Source organism: Podarcis vaucheri, assembly GCF_965113315.1.
Source record: "Podarcis vaucheri genome assembly, chromosome: 9".
In the NCBI taxonomy this organism is placed as follows: Eukaryota; Metazoa; Chordata; class Lepidosauria; order Squamata; family Lacertidae; genus Podarcis; species Podarcis vaucheri.
Window position 1 is genome coordinate 51,320,041 of NC_138767.1, and position 18,736 is coordinate 51,338,776.

The following is an 18,736-nucleotide window of genomic DNA, read 5'->3' on the forward strand; positions in this document are numbered from 1 at the left end:
AGTATTGATGGCTGGATGCAATATTTTACAAATATATAATTTGTACAATATCTTATCAACCATTTGGGGAAAAAATCTTAGAATGAATGAGTACACAAAATAGTTTATTAAGAAAGTTTGAGTACTAAAGAACAAATTTGATTGTGCTTTAAAAATCATTGTTTGATACAAGCAGTTGAAATTGTGATAAAATGGAAAGACTGTCCTTTGGAGACTAGATTGTTGTGTAGTTAAAAGCTGACAAATAGCTAAACAGAACTTCTTAGGAAATTGGACATGGTCTTTCTATATAATTCCCCTGCTCCCCTGGTTAATTCTGGATCAGCAATATACTGTCCAAAGGCCCCATGCAGCCTCTGAGGTATTATGCATACTTTTGTTTCAGTCAAGCAGTTCTTCAGTTCAGTGGTAGCAAACATGCTTTGTACAATACTAGGCCAGATAGCCCAATGGTCTGACAACATACGACAGCTTCAGAAGATATATGTGTTGATAGGGTTTCGCTCAAGGGAACTTGAACCTAGTTTTGGCAACTTATAGGCACTTGATCCTTGGGTGAAACAAGCTTTAATCCACATGTCTGCATCATAAGAAACAAAACAACACTTTCACTAATATAAATTCATGTTTAGACATATTCCTGAGTCTCTGACAGCAGCATGGGCAGGCGAAAATGAAGCAACTGTAGCTTTTATTAGCAAAGAGATTAAATAGTGGGAAAAGCTTAACCTCCTACATTTCTCTTTTCAGTCTTCTTATTAAAGACAAATGATCACGGCCAGTAACAAAAATTGGAAATTCCAATCCCAAACCACCTAGTTCAGTGAAACTAACAGTATCACCGATCAAGAATGTAGCCACTGAAAGAGGCTAAGATCAGCTAAAATTGAGGACATGGACTGTTCAGAATAAATGTGCAGCCTGCTCCTATCCTGGAATATAATTATTGTGACACAAGTGGAATATTTCACTACACCAGTGTTTTTCAACCTTTTTTGGGCAAAGGCACACTTGTTTCATGAAAAAAATCACGAGGCACACCACCACTGTGTGCGGAGAGGGAGATGTCAGAGCCCCGCTGCTCTCTATGGGGAATCGGATGAGAGCGGACCGCCTGTCCACTCTCATCCGATCCCATCCGATCTGATCCCCACCCAGGATGGATGGAAAATAGGGTGGACACAGTCCGGCGCCCGCCTAGTGGGCGAAAATTTGACTTTTTTATTTTTTCAATTTTTCAATTTTTCCCACGGCACACCAGCCAACATCTCGGTTGAAAAACACTGCACTACACAACTAATGTAGCAGTCTTTCGTGAAACAAGAATGACAGAGATTAAGTAACCAAGTTTGTGGCAGTTTTTGATTTTGATTAGAGATTGGATATGGGCACTTGTGCTAGGACAAGAAAATGACACACACACACCCGATCTTGGTAGTCCCTTACGCAGGCCCTACTGCCTACCTTAAATGAAGCCTAAAATAAGAGGATAAAGCTCTTAGGGTCAGAAGTAAGGGGCCAATTAAAAGGAAGCTAGCCTTATTTTATTTTTTCCAATATTGTACTTTCTGATTCTACAGAAAGATTTTAGAAGGGCCTGCTTAATTTGTTTTCCATTTAAAGTTCCGCGTGTGTAATGGAATCTTCCACAGTTGTGGTGATTGTATGTATAATAAGATTGTGTACAACAAATATGTGGATTATATATGGCTTCAAAATCATATTGTTACCAACGTTGTGCGCCACCCACAATATCTGCCAATTGGTAGCAAGATTAATCTAAGGGGTTCCAGGCCTGGGGTTGTGTTTCGGTTGGGAATCAAGACGCAGTAGGGAGTGTCATCTTTAAGAAATACGGTTTATTAACACATACTTACAACCTGTGTGCAGATGGAGGGAGTGCCTAGTTTACAGCATTCACATCTGAAGAGGAGCTTGTTCTTCACAGCAGCTCAGCACTGCATTCAGAGACTTTCTAAACGCCATCTCTGTGCCTCTGCCCCAGCTTGTTTCCAGCCAGTCCTAATGTTGTCTGCCCTTCCACCTTCTGCATGGAGTTCTCCCCACTTCTTGCTTCTCCTTTCCAGAAACTGCTTGCCAAGCAATTCCCACCCTTTTGCATGCTCGCTCCCCTTGTAACCTTGGCATCCACTGTTGGCACAGACCCAAGGATTTCTCTGTTATGGGCCATCAACACCTTTTCTCATGCTTAACAACTTCTATCCCAATGAGGCCCTGGCCTGGGAAGAGAGCTTAGGTTGTATTTTTCCACAGCCCTCTTCCCTTCAACATTCCAAAAATCAGCTACCGTATTTTTTGCACCATAACACTCACTTTTTTCCTCCTAGAAAGGAAGGGGAAATGTCTGTGCGTGTTATGGAGCGAATACTTGCGGGTGGCGGGGGGGATCTGCTGCAGTCGTGAGCAGAGGATCCATAGTTCCCCTTCCTTCCCTCCTCTGTGGTTACAAAGCATGGATCCACATGGATCCTCAGGGTTTTTGCATTGGGCTACTCCAAACTCACTGTCAGATCACATGTCTGTGGCCACAGCATGAACCACAAAAATCATATATCCACTATTTCGTTTAGAATATTTTTTTTCTTGTTTTCGTCCTCTAAAAACTATGTGCGTGTTATGGTCTGGTGCGTGTTATAGAGCGAAAAATACGGTAAATTCTGTTCTTTTAAAAAATGTCTAACATTCACTAGGGACGCGGGTGGCACTGTGGGTAAAACCTCAGCGCCTAGGACTTGCCGATCGCATGGTCGGCGGTTCGAATCCCCACGGCGGGGTGCGCTCCCGTCGTTTGGTCTCAGTGCCTGCCAACCTAGCAGTTCGAAAGCACCTCCGGGTGCAAGTAGATAAATAGGGACCGCTTACCAGCAGGAAGGTAAACGGCGTTCCGTGTGCTGCGCTGGCTCGCCAGATGCAGCTTGTCACGCTGGCCATGTGACCCGGACGTGTCTGCGGACAGCGCTGGCCCCCGGCCTATAGATTGAGATGAGCGCACAACCCTAGAGTCTGGCAAGACTGGCCCGTACCTTTACCTTTACCTTTTTAACATTCACTAACTCTGGCAGGTGGGATTGCAAGAGTTCCCCCCCACCACACACACCTTTCTGCTCCCATTTATTTATTTATTTATTTATTTAAAATTGTCCACTGCGTAAAGCTGAATGTGCACAAGTTAAATGTGTATGTTATAGGTCTACTTTAGTACATATTCCCTGAGTAAGCATGCATCACCTTACTTGATGTATCATTGCAAACATTGACCACCGAGATTGCATATCTGTGATTCTTTAATAGATGTTTATTTACATAAATAGTAGAACAGATCTCTACTAATTTTATTGAATTGAAGTTTGGAATTTCTTTTTTATCTTAATGCATAGCAAATCATGAATAAGGAAACAGTATTTAGCATTAATCAGATCATGCAATAGACTGTCTGATGTTTTGATACCAATTTCAAAGAAGAGTTTAGCTACATAAATCCTTAATTTTGTTTGTTGATCAGGAGGCAAATAGTCCAGCAGAAGAAACTATTAGAGCTGCTGTGAGGCAAATAAAACTTTTCTAGCTCCAGTATCTCATCTGGGTTAAAAACAGTTAGAATATGCAGTTATGAGTAATGCTATGAGAGATGTAAAGCAGATCATTATGTATGCTTACCTTATCTGAAATTGCACTGCAATTAATGTTGCAAAGGCTGCCTAAGAGTCAGATCAACAAATTTAAATGATAGTCCAGAATCTGTTTTGCTGTAGTATGTTCATGTTCACTGTAAAATCTAAATATGGTCAAGTTTAAGAGGTGTTTTTGATTTAAATTAGGATTGATAAAAAACCTCTAAATGTCAAGAATACAGGAAATGTGTCACCTTTGTCTTGGGTTGCTCAAAGGTTATTTTCCCACATCTATGTGCAAAAGGTAGTTAAATCTCTTATGAAACACATGGTTCTTATATGGGCTGCTGGCTCTTCTTCCATGTGCTCTGCTCCATAAATATTCCTGTTCTTAAGGTAAGTGGGATGTGCATTAATAAGCGCACCAGCCCTCTTGCAAAATAACTTTGTTTACAGTGTTTCCCATATAAAACTCAAAGTTATTACTGCAAAGACTCCAAGAAAACTGCTACCTAGAAGTTTGTACTTGTAGCCATAGACCAGCAAGACCATGGGCTCATCCACACTTCCGGTGGCTAGAAAGCACAGATCTGAGTAGTTTAGATCTGAGTCTGAGCAGTTTTGCCTTTGCTCTACCACTTTCCCCCAGAAAACTCACTCTTTAGCATTCTGGAGAAAACCCTATTGATGTTTGCTCCAATTCAGCAGTTTTCCCTGGGGAAAGCAACAGGGCAAACGGAAATGTGAATGAGCACCAATCCTTCAATTTTAGGAATCAGATCATATTTCACTTGGCCCCAAGAAAGGCATTGGCAACTGTGCCAACTGAGGAGCTTATTCTTGGCCCTGTGTTCTAACATGACAGCGTTCTTGACACGCATGTAATATAGGACAATGAAACTTGCAGAGAGGAAGCCAGTGCAGTTTGCACCTGAGGTTTTACTTCTGTTTATAGCATTAGGGCATCCTTCTTCTGATGCAGAGAAACCCAGGCCGGGGGGGGGCGGGGGGGACGATGACAGAAATAAAGTGGTTCTCTTTGCTGCCCCCCCCCCCCGGTCCTGATCACTTGTAATACTAAATAATGGTATAGTACTATGCAAACAAGCCTCTGTGCCAGGGATTCTGGCTAATTTAGTATGGCAGCATCATAATGAAACTGATCACAGGCTATTTTAAACCAGGATCCCTACTTCTATCTAATGCTAACCCAAACGTATTTTAAGGTGATGCTAAACTTGCGAGAAGTCCCGCCTGCCACAGAAGAGTAACAGAGTGTGTGTGCTTGAACATATTTCAGTATAGCACATTGAGTCAGATTGGCAAAGTATAAAACCATTGTTTAGTGTTATGAGCAAACACAGTAAAGTATTTAACCCCAAACTTGAGTCTCTATTACACTTGGGGTACCAGCCTGAGCCGGACAAAATGACAACAGATGCGTGCATCTATAAACAATACTGCTCTCTGGAATGGAGTTTCATTATATCCTATTCATCCTGAACAACTTAAGCTATCATTTCATTTTATGATATAGAAGAGTTCTTATCAACAGAATCTTACCCTAGTCACTGGCCTATTCTGGTCAATATCCTCCTCAAGGAAATTTGCTGCAAGGAATTGCTCCGTTCATGCATATCTTCTTTTCTGTTGCAAACTATGGCTTCCTGCTTAATATTACAATGCCTATGGTAGGTTGAACATAGGCTAGTAGACCTGATTTCTGATAAAATAAGTTAGTTTATGAGTATGCAACTTAAATTTCCTTCATCGTTCTCAAGGGACATTAAAAGGCTTGTGGCTAAGTAGTAAAGATTATATCTGGCACAAAACCAAATCTCTGTCTTAAAGAGTCATCTTCACATACATTGGAATGTAGTCTCAGCTCCGTAAGTCTAAACATGCAAACTATAGAAACAATTTGGCATGGAGAGTATTTGCATCCACAATCATATTTATGTGTTGCCAATTCTGTTGTTGCAATGAAGAGCAAGTGCAAATTCAGTGTTGTGTTCCACTGTCACTAACTAAGGTCACTAACTAATGCTCGTTTTTACTGAATTTTAAATTTAGCAGTTTTACTTGTGTAATACAGCACTGTGCAGTTGTTAATAACTCGGTTTCACTTGCACTTCCTCCAGAGTGTTTTTCTCAGCTTCTAGCTATAGATAATACCAAAGTAGTTAATCAAAGATGGTGTTATAATACTCAAAATACCCATCCCATTAATATATAATGTAAACAGAACAGAACAGTTTATACAACAGAACAAGTAATTATTTGATGACATCATTTTTGTAATTAGGGCCTTAGCAATGTACCTTTCTCTTACACTCCAGTAATGCCAAAATAATTCTTTCATAATATTAGAAGTGTTTAAGGCTTTATTTGAAAACAATGTTCCAAAATGGGTGGATTTTTTTCATTTACTGGCTGCATACTGTATTCTCAGCAACATCCTCCTTGTAAACATTTTAATTTAAGTGTTTCTCTAAGCAGTTAGGGAATATTTCACAATCTCAGGTTATTGCAGAATCAATAGTACCTTACAAAGTTAGGTTATTTTCCTCTAAAAGGCAGGATTTTTACTATAATTCCCTGTGTAACTTGTAAATATATTTTACCCCAGATTGATTATAACCCTTGTAAACAGATTTCTTTAGTTTTGTTCCAAGAATTGTGTTGGGATGATGCTGGTAGTTCCATTGCATTTTTCCAAAAGCATATGGGAGCAAAGAAGGGACTGACAAAATCTAATAGGAGTTAGTGAGCAGTGTGATCCTAGAATGAATAAGAGAGTGTGTTCAGAATTATTTGATGAAAGGCTTGAGCAGCATGTAGTATAGACAAAGAAATTGGGGAGGAGGGGAGAGAGAATGCTCACATCCTCATGTAATACGAAAGCAAACCATGGCTTAGCACAAACAAGCAAATGTGTTTCTGGGAAGGAGATTGCAGCCATTTTCAGGTAACCATGGCTGTAGCTGAAGTGGGTTAGGGTCTTTTTGCTACTGAATAATAATAATAATAATAATAATAATAATAATAATAATAATAATAATAATTTATTTATACCCCACCTATCTGACTCTAAGCGGCTTCCAACATAATAAAAACACAGTGAGCTAAGCCATAGTCTGCCTTAACATATCATCCAAACCTGAGTTCTTAGTTTAGCTCACTTCAGACAAACCATGGGTACAACTTGTGGTTTGTCTGAAGAGAGCTAAACCATGAGTCCGGTTTTAGACGACATGCTAAGCCAATCCTGGTTTAGCTCAGCACAGTCGCAAAATGATCTGGGAGGAGAAAGCAACTGTGATTTCCTTTCTTGGAATTTGCATGATCTCCTCTTGAGAAGCCCACACGTTTGATTGCACTAGACCAAAGTTTGACTTAACATTACATGTGAACTTTGTACTGAGCAGCCAGCCATTTCTTGCCAGCAAAATATTTTCATAGTTCTTTGAAATATATTGTCATGAGACATTCCAATGGTGTGAACCAGTAATAGCAGTAGTTGTAATGCTGTATTTAAAAGCATAGCACATGGAACCATGTAAAACCATCCTATTTCATTACATAGTTGATAACTTTTTGAGTTCTGCCTCTATTTTCTGTTTCAGAAAATCAAAATCCATGGGCTACTTACAAAACTCACAGAGACTTTGACACACAACACTATAGTGGCAGCCACTGCAGAAAACAGATGTGCTTAAATACCTTGTTCACATACTTACTTGGGCAGTAATGGTCTGTATTTTATGAAGAAACAGGCACATCCTCCTCTCTTCACCACATCATAACATAACATGTGGCATGAGCACTCTATATGGAGGGGTGAAAGCCTGATTCCCCCACCCTTTTAAAGTGAAATAACTATATGGATTTGGCAGCCATATGTGGAGTCAAATGCCCATGCCATATGTGATGTGATGTATGTAGCAAAATATATTGGTGAGCACCTGCTCATTTATTCTGTGAAGGCCATTGCCACCTGGGTAGGTATCTGAACTGGACTTAGGCTATTGCAGCTTAGTGAAAGGGTTTTTTTATTCCTTGGTTGTTTAGGAGGGTTGAATTGTCTACACATCATCACTGTACTAACACTACCTGCTTCCTATGCAGTTTTTGTACATTAATTCAAATATGATTCTTTGTGTAACAACTAAACTAGCTCAGAATTGAATCTATTACTTATTTATGAGGTGTTTTGTAATGTCAGTGTTATTTCTGGAATGCATATGTGTGGGTACTATTTTATATTTAGGTTTTGTACAATGTGCTGCAAGATGACAAAATGCCAAAGGTAATCTTCTGGCATTTACTGATTCAAAATCAAACTGCTGCCTTGCAGAAAATAGCAAAGACACTAATTGAATTGCTTATAAACGCTTTTAACAGCAAAAATATTTAAGATTGAAATATATGTATAACACATTTTATGCAAGACGATGCTTACAGAGAATTCTTTAAAATGCTTTAGCCTGAAAAAGGATTGCATGTTATATATTGAAGAAAACAGAGGCTATGGGACTATTGCTCTGAAAGTTATTTTAATATGAGCATTTACATTTAGATTCATTCTAAAAGCAATCTTATGATGTTTCTAGAAAATATTTTGCCTATTTTTCTTCTACTTTTGGATATGCTACAAATATAGTTTCACTGGATAAAATGTTTTTTCTTTGTGTACTTGAGTAAAGAAATTTTAGCACAATATCATTTCTTTGTAAATTGCAAATATTCTTTTAATTTTTTAGATTGCAATGAAAGCAGTGCATGCTGTGTGCATATCAGAATTGATGATGTGTGCTGTTTTGATTTTGAATGTGTTTTTGATGTCCTTGAAAAATCACAGTGGTAGCAGTAAAATTGTTTTAATTAATGAATCGGAGAGCAACAAATCTGATGACTCAAGCTTATTGATGTAATTATCACTGGGACAGAAAGGATGCAAAATCTGGCAGGAGTGTTAAACTTCGGTTTGTTGTCATTTGAGAAATAGTAAAGTATCAGGGTGTATTTCATATGCGGTCTTCTAAAGGAATGTTTTTATTTCCTTACAAAATTATGTTGACATGATCACCATAATATTTTTTCATATACAGCTTCTTACATATCAATACAAATATGGTAATGATTGAAAGTCAATTCATTTTGTTTTCTGCTATACAAGTGAATAATAACATAAGGATGCCTTCTCCCATTTATTATGAAGTAATCCCTTTTTATTTAGATCACATTACCCTGGGTAAAATAGTTTGATGATTTTTAGCATTAATCATCGTTCCTTCTTGTGGAGCCCAGCAGGTATAAAGGAACATACCGGAAGAACCTTTAATGCCTTGCTAGACATTGCAGCTATGCTTTGCCTTGTCAGTTGGGCTGTACAGCCAGTATTCTGTCCCTCCCACAAGATTGTTCCCACAAGAGTATGCCTTTGGGGGTAAAGTAAAACTGTTGGAGAGTTACACCGCCTGCAATGGCTGTAGAGACCAGCACTGGAGAGACATATGTTATTGTAGCAGGGTTACATTACACATTAAAGGTAAAGGGACCCCTGACCATTAGGTCCAGTTGCAGACGACTCTGGGGTTGCGGCACTCATCTCACTTTACTGGCTGAGGGAGCCGGCGTGCAGCTTGCGGGTCATGTGGCAAGCATGACGAAGCTGCTTCTGGCGAACCAGAGCAGTGCACAGAAACGCCATTTACCTTCCTGCTGGATCGGTACCTATTTATCTACTTGCACTTTGACGTGCTTTCGAACTGCTAGGTGGGCAGGAGCAGGGACTGAACAACGGGAGCTCACCCCATCGCGGGGATTCAAACCACCGACCTTCTGATCGGCAAGCCCTAGCATCTGTGGTTTAGACCACCACACCACCCGTGTCCCAGATTACACATTACACTTGTGAAAATAAGAACCAGATTTCAGGCTTGTATACTTCTGAGGGCTTGCCACAGGACAAAGGACTAAATCCACTAGGAATATTCCATGTTTATTTAAATGCATGATCTCCTGGTCCTAAGAAATCACTCTAAAACCCCAATCATATCTAAATTTCCTTAGAAGTAGCTTCAACTTTGTTCAGTGGATCTTCTTCCCAAGTAAATGTGTAGGGAAACACAACTATGTTGTAACCAGTGCTTTTTTTCCCCCTAGAAAGAGAGGTGTAGGAACTCCTACCTTTTTGGGACAGACATTCAGTTTGGAGAGAATCTGCCCTCCAGATGTGTTTGACTACAATGCCCATCAGCATGGCCAAAGACAATGATGATGGAAGTTGTATTTCAAAACATATGAAGGGCACCAGTTTGGGGAAGTTGGACAAGGTCTATACAGTACGTGTTTGCTTTCATGAACTAATATATGTAACAGTTGCTTATGGTCTTATGTCTCCAGCAGCAAATTTGTCAATTTCTGTATTGATAGAAGAAGCTGCCCTGTGCTGCCGCCAATAACTTACTGTGAAAGAGCATAAATGGAAATTGTGGGTCCTTATTCCAATCATTTTGTGGCAAGAAATATACTAGGATTCCAGCACTGTTTGGTGTGAGGAAAAACCAACAAGAATACAACTTTTCTGGGGCCTGGTAAAAAGTGCAGAGCTTTTTCTGAGGGGCAAGAGAACAGGAGCCACTATGGCACTGGCGGGCCCTGACATATCCAGTACTAGATAAAAGCTGTCTTTTCCTTACCCAGCCAACCACCCAGCAGATCCTGCACCATGAAGCTAGCCATGTAGAACATGAACCACATGCCAGCAGTCTTTAAACAGTGTGCTAGTTCTCCAAAGGCAGGTATAGAAAGCATCATACCAGTCAGCACTTGTAGCCTCCTTTCCTGAAAATGGGATGCCTAGCATCATCTGACAGTGGCCCCATCCTCTGGGACAGGATGCCACCCACATAGGCATACTTTTATTTACAAAGAAACCGTCTACCTGTGGAAAGGGTTTGATAATGAGCAGCTGCTGTGTAGCATGCTTCAGAAGTAGATTGCTTCAGATGTATTTTGCAATGCACTAAGGCCTTGTATATTTTAAGCCACCATATTACAGTTTATTTTGTGGGCAGATGGCATATAAACCACAGTCTAATTTAATCTACATCTAATCTTACGGAGGAGATGGCAGCCTTGGGCTCACCTCTACTACTTCTGAAGGCACAGATACCAGAATGATGGTACCAATGAACCGGACAGTCTCTCAGATGGTTAGTTACTGCAGGCTTAGACTGGTTGCTTCAAGCTGAAAATCAGATGGCAGGCTGACTCTTCAAGATTTTCACTGTAAAACAAATAGTGTAAAGGACAGAAACCAGAAGAAGTATCAGCTTTGGGGGAATTGAGGTCCATAGGTAATAAAGAATCCTATTGTGAAGCGGTTTGGGATCCTGGATACAAACAACACCTCACTGCAAGTCTATCTACTGAATAAGAAATGTTGATGAAATAGTAATCCATCTGTCAAAACCACTCTCTCACATAGCGTGGTTGTAGTGGATAAGTGCAGCACACCCAATCTGCTGTCCTACTTTCTTATTTTGTTGACTGGAAGGAGAGAGTTGGGTGGGTGGAAAGACAACACTTGCTTCCTTGTTCTCCATCAGCAGAATATTTATAACTGCTCCTTGTATGAATACATTTAGCTACTTGTTGATATACCAAAAAAGAGAAAAGGAAATTTGTGGATTTAAGGTTCGAATGTTTTTAATTAATACTGCTCAATAAATAAATATATTTCATCTCATTTGTTATTTTCAAAGGTCTTTGTTCCATACTGTATCAGATGTGTTGATTTTATGAAATAGCTAATAGGCTTTCCTTTGTGAAGAGCGGCTTTTTCCTGTGATTAACTTTTTACAAGTCAATTGTTCCATCCCCTTGTGAGAAATATTTGAATGTAATAAAAAAAAGTGCATTCAAAACAAGCCCTGGTATTTTCCCTGTCCTTTTAAAAATATTGCCACAATGTGTCCCTTCAGAGGCTGGATAGGTTTTCTTTTCAATAATGCAGCTACTATGTGAGTAAGCTTAGTTGCTGTTACTCTTCAACTGCTTTACATATGGCCTACAAATAACAAAAGAAAGTCTGGAAACACGGGGATAATTTAAACGAGACAAAAATGCAGCATAATAATAATGATAATGATGTAGAAAACAGGAGGCGTTGAACACATCTTTAGAAGCTAAAAATCAAGATAATGGAAATCTAGAACAACCTGATTAAAGAAGCACTAAAAATGAAATATATATATATATTATACCAGGGATGGCCAGCTTTCAGTTTTTGATGCAGTAACACCATTCATTTTTTTTTTTTTATGTAATGTCATGAGAGACACTTTTCTGGAAAGGCAAAGGACTTATTTTAACAGAATGATGATTGGATGAATGTTTGACAGCAGGGTGGTGATGAAATGGTGGGTGGAGCCAGAGTGACAGCTTGGGAACACTGAGAGAGACAAGGAAAATGTGATTGTTGAAAGAATGAGAGTGAGGACATTGGTAAAAGACTGGAAGTCAGCTGTTAAAGAAGAGAACAAGGTATGCTAAACTAGGATGGTACTACCTGTAGGATAGTATTATTTATTTATCCAAATGATTACTTGTCATAGCTGTTGTTTTCCACAAATAAAATGTACTGATTTGTAGGACAAATGACAGGGTGATTGGATTGAGCTTCAGTATCAACACAATGCCAGTAGAAAATACATTTTTAGAAAGGAAAATAAGAGAATGGAAAGAATACATTAAGGATCTTGCTGGATCTTGCCAGATGATTGTTTTGTCTTTCGTCCAACTAGGTATTTGCTGCAGAGAAATCTAAGTTTCTCAGCACTGGAAAAATCCCTTGCCTTTTGCAAAACTGTGTGTGTTCTGGCAGCTGTTGGTTGCTTCCTGTGTAATAACTAATAAGTGTCTCATGTATATATCTGTTTGCCCGTTTTAAGAATTTGTCTGAAGGATTTTTTAAAGTGAATGCATTTTCCAGTATATTTTTTAGAGCTGAGCACACCCACCTTGCCCTTCCAGAATGTATTAACTTCACCTTATAATAATATCTGCAACCACTGCTACAAGTGCCCGTCACAACCAGCAAGGCTGATTCTCATTCTAACCCATGAGCATGAAACACTCCATGAAACACTTTTTCTGATTCTATATATATATTGGTTTGTATGTTTTCCCCAAAGGATGAGTTTACACACACACACACACACACACACACACACACCATAATTAGATTGTGGATGAGGGAGATCTTATTCAGGGCCAACCTGGCATTCAGCAACAGCAGCCACAAACCTGAGGGCTGGCTGATAGGACAACTGTAATTCCCCAAGTTGCAGGAAGGGCTGTCACATGGCCTAGTCACTAACTGCCTGTGCCATGTGCCCCTTACCTGGCCTGCCCCACCTCCCCTTACCCTCAGCCACTGTGATTGTGGTCTCCCTTGCTCCTCTTACATTCTTATTGTATGGATGAAAACAAAGTGCAGCAACACAGGGACCTAAAAATAGAAAAAGGCTTAAGCAAGTTAGCCATTACTATAAAGTTAATTTGTAACTTAAATATATATTTTAAGACCTAAAATAGAAAATAGTATGTAATCTTCTATCTAAGTTTTGTTTGTTTAAAAAAAACCTTTATACACACACACACACGGAGGGAGGGAGGGAGGGAAGGCAATCATTTGGCAAGTGTATACAGTGGACCCTCTGGATACGGATTTAATTGTTCCGGGGGTCCATACGCATCCCGAAAAATCCATAACCAGAGGCTCTGCGCACACACGCGGTGCAATAGAGTGTTTCTGCGCATGCGCGTGGCGCACAGAGCCGGAAAAATCCTTCTGGGTTTGCCGCTTTCGCAACCTGAAGATTATGTATCCAGAGAGGTATGTAACCCGAGGGTCCACTGTATATTAACAGGGTGATGAGCTAACTTTCACTTTTCACAGAGTTTCAGGTTTGATGTAATACAGAGAGAGAGAAGAAGCTTGATATTAAATTGATGCTTCTGATAGAAGGGGTAGGGGAGGCCCGCTTTGCTGTATGTTACTGTCTTAAAATTGTAATTTAAGATTCTCTAGAAGACTAATTAGATTAGATAGTGCTAAGTCCTAAGGATCACAGGTTAAACCTATAACAAAGAAACAACAGATGCTTTTTTGAGGAGTTTGTGATCTGGTAGAGAAAACAAGTCCCCATCTACTTACCATGCTGGGGGGAGAGAAAGGAATAGAAAAGTAGAGTCATTAGTCTTCCACTCATACCTAAGGAGCATACCTAACGGGGTTATAGAGCTCGAGGGCAGGTAGTTTCATGAAATGTAAGAAAGCAAGCCTTAAGTCTAAAAAGGAAGAAAGCTTACAGGTGTTGCTTTCTGTCTTTCTCATTAGTTATTTCACAGATCAGTCAGGCTGTTATTTCTCTTTGGTGCTATGGATTGCAGCTCCACTTCTGAGTTTTATTTTTATTAAAATTAATTATGTGCAGAATAGAGGTTTGGTTTTATTTAGGATGCACTTTAGTTCTGTTTCTGCTTTTTCTGAAATAGTTCAGCAATAATTTTATTTGTAGTAGAGTGAGATAGCTAAATAATATGGGATTCTCAGCTGCATCCTTAAGACTGTTTTTACTCATTTCCCTTTTTTAAAAAATCCTCAAACTTACTTCGCTATAAAATAAAAGGCTTACATTTGAAAAGAAGTTCCTGAACTTTAATTTGATCTCATTAGCATTTTTTTTTAAAGGTTAGTGTGTGTTTGTTACTATGCTAATATTTAAAGGCAATTTCTGCTGAGAATATTGTGTGGAACAGTTTAGACAAAGCTAAGGACATATTTAAAATTTTAATATTGAAGGAGACTATCATGAGGAAAAAGTTACTAAGGCATCCCCCTGTGCTCCCATTAATTTGTATATTATCAAGGACCTGATTATGAATATGGTTACTGGAGTAGGCATGTAATAAACAGAATATAATTGAATTTTCAATCTTTTGTCATGAGGGAATAATCTTCTTACAAGACCTCTGCTCTGTCTTCCAGCTAATTGTCAGCAGTTATTCAATATTGCCACATAAATGTCATCAAATCTTGCAAACCCCCTCTCCCCGAAAAATGATTACATTTAAAAATGTGTGCCTCTACTCTATTGTGTTTTAATTATTTTCATCCACATATTTTTGTTGACATGTTCTAGAAATTATTTGAAATGAAGTTGCATAGAACTTAAAGCTCAGTTAAACTTATTTTAGAAATAAAAATGGGTCTAAATAAACCTGCAAACTAAGGAAAAGAATATTGGACATGGGCCTGAAATATGGGGAAGAGTGTTGAATGAGAGAGCATGGTTGCTGATATTAAACAGGCCAGTGCCACATATCCTGCCTTGATTAACATTGCCTCCAGTCGACTGGTTAAGGATCAGCATAAAGTAGATTAGAGACTGTTGCTGTGTTGGATACCCTGATGATCCTACCATTTATTTTAGTATATTTCAGGCTTCCTCAACCTTGGCTGTTTTGAGACTACAATTCCCAACATCCCTGACCACTGGTCCTGCTAGCTAGGGATCATGGGAGATGTAAGCCAAAAACATCTGGAGAGCCGAGGTTCCCATGCTAAAAACTAGAATAAAATCCATGTCTGCCATATTAGCATAATGCATACCCCACAAGTGTCCTAGACATCCTTTTTTTTATCATGAGAGAATGGTTGTGATCTTGTGCAATTTCACAGTGTGATTCTCCTCCCAAAGAGTGTTTTTTCAGGGTGTGATCTTGTGTGGTCCCCCCAAAAGTGCTTTTTTGAGGAAAAGGCAGCTTGAAATCACATGAGATTATGACAACCAAAATGACTACTGTGCTCTTGCAAGAAAAAACAGGAAGGTTGTGTTCCGGATTTTGGCTTCAAAGTATTGGAGGTTATGCATAATGTAATCTTTCACGAAGTAGTCCACAGCAGTTTGGAAGTCTACGTGGTTCTAGTGAGACATACGTGTTTTTAGCATCCCAGTATTCAGCCTTAAATAGAGAGTCCTGCATATTAAAGTTTGTCACACACAGACACACATTTATTTTATTTATAGGCTCTGAAGTCTTTTATTTACTGGATATTATTGTTATCTAGGTTACAGAATTAATGTTAACTGCCAATTCTAAAAATAGATGCATGAGGTACAGACCAGCTTTGAAGTGGAGAAGCCAGATAAAAGTACTGGTTTTGTGTTTCCACAAACCCGATCCATTCAGCCAGCTGCCCTTTCCACCTACACTGTGAATAAAGAGTTTCCAAAAACTTGAGTTTAAAGAGGGCACTTATAGAAGCCAGACCTTTTTTGGAGTTAGCTTAGTAGAATGAGCCAGTTTCAAATTTTAAACGTGTGAGACAAAGAGGATTAGGGATCTGCTTCCAGCCAGTGGAAATTTGATTTCAAAAGAAAACAACCATATTTTTCAAACTTTTTATTCCTATTGTATGAGTGCCAACTGCAATAACTTTAAAATTAGTTCTGTATGGTGGATGTCAGTTGCTTCAGCCTTAAAATCTAAAATCCAAACATTTTATCAGGGACTTTGCTAAAGCAGATTTTATTTAATCACACCAGTCACACGCCTCAGTTAATAGACTTTTGCAGATTCACAAGATATAATCACACATTTTAGATTGAAAGGTGACTATATTGTTCATATTGCAAGCATGGATACTTTTCACATATTGGTTTTTCAATGCCATTGTTTAAAGAAGCATTAAACTAACAGCATATGGATCCTTGGAATATGCAGGGCTAGTTTCCTAAGGTTCTGATTAACTCATATGCTTACTAATGTACATGGCACTTTTGCATTTGAGGACATGCCATAAGCTTTTTTCTGCCCATTTTACTGATGTCTCCAAGGACAATAGCTTCATAATTTATAAGCAGTTACGTTGCTTTTGGATTTTATTTGTGTCATTGAACACTGTAAAAACATAAACATTAGTAGAGGTATATCTTTTAAGGAAGTATAGCTTCTTTTTGCAACCAAGAACCTGTGAGAGGTAATCTTAGTTGGATGAATTTCCCCACATTATAAAAAAAAAGGTTGCTTCATTTTTGAGTTTGGTCTCAGCTGTCCATGTCCGCATAAAAGCAACATAATTAAACTGTATACTGTTGGAAGTCCATATTTCTCATCTATTGAGCTTTTTACCAGAGCTGTGCATTCATTTCAGATGAATCCTAAATCCAGATCTGAAGTGAGCCCTTCAAAAAGATTCTGGATTTGTCTAAACCAAATCTGGTGCCCTCCAAATAGGTCTGAGCTAAATAGCTTTGTTGAGGCTGCTCAGCCTTCCCACCTAACAACTGGTGTTACATGTCACTTCCCCACATGTCAGCTGAACAGCCTCAACAAAGCCCCACTGCCCCTCTGGCTTGTGCAGAGACCCTCCCCAGAGCCTGCAGATGATGTACTCCTCAGGTAGAAATCCTAGCAAGCTACTAGGACTCTCCAGGTGCTCCCCACTGATGTGCATTTCAATGATGCACGCAAAGGCCTGGGAGTAAGGCCCATTGAATGCAGCGACACTTACATCTGAATAAGTGTGCATAGTATTGTGCTGCATTTTTCTTTATGACCTTGGCTTTTTTGAGCCTCACTGTACTTAAGATCAGATTATTTGACAGTATTGCTGCAAAACTATGCATGTCTACTAAGGAATAAATCCCAGTTGACTCAGACTTTCTTAGTACTGTATAAACATGCATACAACTGGGCTTTAATTTTAACGCTAAATTTGAGCATTGGCATTTCCTCCTTCTTAATAGAAGAGTAAAGGTACTTCATTTATCTCTGTCTGTTCTACAGAGTTTCAATAATTGATATGGTATATTGGTTAACAAAATATCAAACACTAATTCAGTCTGCTTTGAAAATTTTATTGAACCAATTTAGCTCAAGTTTTCTTTTTCCACCCTAAGTGAAATCCAGTGTCATGCAAAGAAACTTTCATTTATGCATCAGGCTTTAATCTTCCTATCTTTCCCATCCCCCAAAGCTGTTCCAGAAGATCCCCAATCTTCCAGATCAAATTTAGGGGATATGATGGGGGCTGCCAAGGGAGAAGAGGAAGGCGAAGTCTGTTTCTGTTGGGATACTGCCAGGGAGACAAAGTCCATCATGGCCCCCAAGCCGGCTGACGGACGATCCATCGATCTCCCATAGATATAGTATCAGCAATTAGCGACACGAGTTTCCAGAAATTAGCCTGCCACATTCCAGAGCTCATGCACACTCTATCAGCAGATAATTCACAGCAGAAGTTGCACGCAGAAGAGCATATTTACAAGTTTATTCAGCGTTGGTCAGAACAAAGAAAGACATGACTGCCTGCTTCAGTGTCTCCAGACACACAGAGAGAAACGAAAGCAATAGGAAACATAAACATCCTGTGAACAGGAAATGCGCAGACTCTGTGACTCACAAAGCCTGCTCCCTTTTAAGGTGGAACGTAAATATCCTAACAGTTTCATGAGTGGGAGTCCATTCCATTTGTACATGGTCACTGTTAGATACATTCCTTCAATATTATCCAAATTTGAAAAACTTATTTTACTATTATGATTGCCTTTGTTTTATGTTCCTGGTGGTTTGCATTTTCTTTCTAGTCTCTGATCAATTTCCCCCCACTTCTGTGGATCCTGATGGATTTTTGTTTTGTTTTTTGTTTAGTGGTTGATTTTGTTTTTGTCTTGAAGACCCTGAATCACTTGGCCACTGGTTGCTAGAACTGGCTGAGCAAGAAAGCTTGCTGTGCACAGTTTCTGCTCAGTCATCCCATTCCCACACCAGTCATGCTGTGAGGCTGTGTGGATATCTCTCTGTGCTCATTCTGCTCTAGTCCTCTCTACTTACCTATACCAGTTGTCACTGCAGATTGACTAGAATCTTCAAAGTACACATGCACATCCTGACATTTCTCTTTGGTTAAGAGAGGTGCCATATTTTTTATTTTTATTTTAGAAATCAATGGTTTTGTTATAGATCATCAAGGTTCACTGCCATTTTAGCTCCCTGCAAAAGGCATACTCACTTTGCTAATGCCA

General features: G+C 39.2%; 1 protein-coding gene across 8 annotated transcripts in view; it reads left to right on the forward strand.

Moving 5' to 3' along the window:
• TENM3 (teneurin transmembrane protein 3) overlaps positions 1-18,736 on the forward strand; it is a 1,324,874-nt gene that overhangs the window by 1,027,021 nt on the left and 279,117 nt on the right. The gene's annotated exons all lie outside the window — the stretch shown is intronic.